General features: G+C 29.6%; 1 non-coding gene across 1 annotated transcript; it reads right to left on the bottom strand.

Moving 5' to 3' along the window:
- Nucleotides 1-526: 526 nt before the first annotated feature.
- On the bottom strand, nt 527-632 carry LOC124081636 (U6 spliceosomal RNA). Its single transcript, XR_006848095.1, has one exon. It is a non-coding gene; the product is annotated as a U6 spliceosomal RNA (small nuclear RNA).
- Between the last annotated feature and the right edge of the window lie 2401 nt (nt 633-3033).

Here is a 3033-nt window from a genome sequence, read left to right as displayed (position 1 = left end):
GTTTATTTTTAAAGTCACAATTTTTATTTCTCTTCTCATTTCTTTTTGTGTATTTCCTTTAGGCATTTTCCTTGTTATTACTATGAGTCTACATAACATATTCCAATGTCATCAAATTATTAATTATATCAAATTATTAACAGTTTAACTGAATTGCCTACAACTTTCTTTTTACTACTGACCCCCCCAACATGTTATTTATATTAAAAATTACATAATATATACATATAATACACTTTAGTAGATTTATTGATATTTCATGCTTTTAATTATTTTTTAAAATATTTTTTAGTTGTATACAGACAATATCTTTATTTTATTTATTTATTTTTATGTGGTGCTGAGGATCGAACCCAGTTCCTCATACACGTGAGGCAAGCCCTCTGCCAGTGAGCCACAATCCCAGCCACTCATGCTTTTAATTCTGAATCCCATAAAATGATTAAATGTAAAATTACAAACCAAAATTAAAATTGTATAGAATCTTACACCCATAACATATTTTAATACTAGCTTTAATTAATAAAAAAGTATGAAGCACTTCATGAATTTGTATATCATCTTGTGCAGGGGCCATGCTAATCTTCTGTGTATTATTCCAATTTTAGAACATGTGCTACTGAAGCAAGTACCCATACACATATTAACTTTACTAAAAAACTGTTTTTTTATGGCTTTTAGTCATACAGCATTACTTCAGTTTAAATTTAAGGATTTATTATAAAACAACTATCTTAAATATCGCTAATAAGCTAAATGAAAACACAAATTACTACACAAAATCAAGAAAATAATATATGAAAAAAGTGGAAATATCAAAAATATACACATTACTTTTAAAAATATGCAAAAGAAATTCTGGACCTGAAAAGCATAATGACTGAATTGAAAAATTTACTGTATGAAGCGGTTGGAAAAATAAAAGCCACATATCACTGTTGGATAAGCATTTATTTGGGTCCTGCAGCTTCTCAACATGTTTCCAGGATTTTTACAAGATATCATGTTATAAATATTTTATATTTATATAAAGTTATATATAAATATATATTTATTATTTACATAAATATTTAAAATATATGAATTTCTTGGTATTTCCATGAAGGAATCTCCACCTCAAATTTCACAACCTTCTATCTTTTTTCTTTTTTAAAGAAATTAAACATTTAATTTCTTGTATTTATTTATTATTTTGTGGTGCTGGGGAAGAACCCAGTGCCTTGTGCATGCAATGGAAGCACTCTACCAATAGACTTATATCCCCAGCCCATCACCTTCTATCTTATTGAAAACTCTGCAGCTTTCTTTTAGTTTCTTATTTTTAGTTCTTTAGCAGCTTTCTTTAGATTAATGGAAGTATGATATATCTTTCTTAATTCCATTAAATTTAATATATTTGTCACTTTATATTTGAAATGGATTTCTTTTCAGCAGCATATATTTCTCTGTTTTTTTCATTATTTAGTACTTCAGACCCTCTCATTTATTTAGTTTGTTTGCAAAATTCATAAAGTGATTATATTCAGATTAATAATCTGTCACATTTATAACTCTTTTCCATTAATTAGTCTTGTTCGTTATATCTTTATTCACCCCCTTTTTTTCTGCCTTCAGTGGTTTTCATTGAGCATTTTATATCATTTCATCTTTCTCCTCTAATTTTGGACGAATTATGCATTTTTGTTTATTTTTAGTTCTTGCCTTGATTGTCATATATACATTTACAAGTAATCTAAGACAAGACTGTTCTGAGCTCACATTATATTGCATTACAAATAGTATAGACTCCTTCTAGCAGCCATTAAATTTCTTCCATGTTCTTATAATATTGATTATATCCTCTTAACTTGTCTGTATGGTGAAATCACCAAATGTATTTCAAACTCTCTTTGATCAATTAATAATAATAAAACACATATTTTATTTGCTTTCATTTAGTTCTCTACTTGTCTTCCTTTCTTTATCTGTCTGAAAATATCTGAAATATGTAATTTTCCACTTCTCCAAAAAATAATTTTAGCTCTTTGGTGCAATTTAGATAACACTGATGACAAATTGATGACAAATTCACTTAGCTTTGGCTTGTATTATAAATCTTTTTTTTTTTTTTTTTTGTTACTGAGGATTGAATCCATGGGCAGTTATCCACTGAGCCACATTCCCAGCTATATATATATATATATATATATATATATATATATATATATATATATATATATAATTTTTGAGATAGTATCTCACTGAGTTGCTGAGGTTGGGTTTGAACTTGTGATCCTCCTGCCTCAGCCTCCAGAGCCGCTAGGATTACAAGCATGCCCCACCACTCCCAGTATCTTCTTCACTTTTAAAGGATGATTTTTGCTAGACAATAACTTCTAGATTCTCTTTATTTCTTTTAACATTTAAAATATTGCACTCTAGGGCTGGGGTCGTGACTCAGTGGTGGAGTGCTTGCCAAGTACATGTGAGGCCTTGGGTTTGATCCTGAGCACTACATAAAAATAAATAAATAAAATAAAGGTATTGTGTGTAACTACAACTAAAAAATGTATATTTAAAATATTTCACTCTATTCTCTTGTTTGCATGGTTTCTGAAAAGAATTATAGTAAATTCTCATTATTGTTCCCCCATATATAAGTTGATTTTTCCTCTTCTGGCTTTAATCACAATTTTCTTTTTGTTTTCTATTTTCTGAATTTTGATTACAAAATGAAGGTTTCATCTCACTCCAGTCAGAATGGCAGCTATTAATAACACAAACAACAATAAATGTTGGGGAGATTGTGGGGGAAAAGGCACACTCATACATTGCTGGTGGGACTGCAAATTGGTGCAGCCAATATGGAAAGCAATATGGAGATTCTGTGGAAATCTAGGAATGGAACCACCATTTGATTCAGGTATCCCACTCCTCAGTCTATATCCAAAGCACTTAAAACAGCATACTACAGGGATTCAGCACATCAATGTTTATAGCAGCACAATTCATAATAGCTAAACTGTGCAACCAACCTAGATGTCCTTCAATAGA

Source organism: Marmota monax, unplaced genomic scaffold (genome assembly GCF_021218885.2).
Source record: "Marmota monax isolate L192 unplaced genomic scaffold, Marmota_monax_Labrador192_F-V1.1 WCK01_AAM20220418_F8-fsc00067, whole genome shotgun sequence".
Lineage (NCBI taxonomy): Eukaryota > Metazoa > Chordata > Mammalia > Rodentia > Sciuridae > Marmota > Marmota monax.
This window is presented reverse-complemented; position numbering and strand designations above follow the sequence as displayed.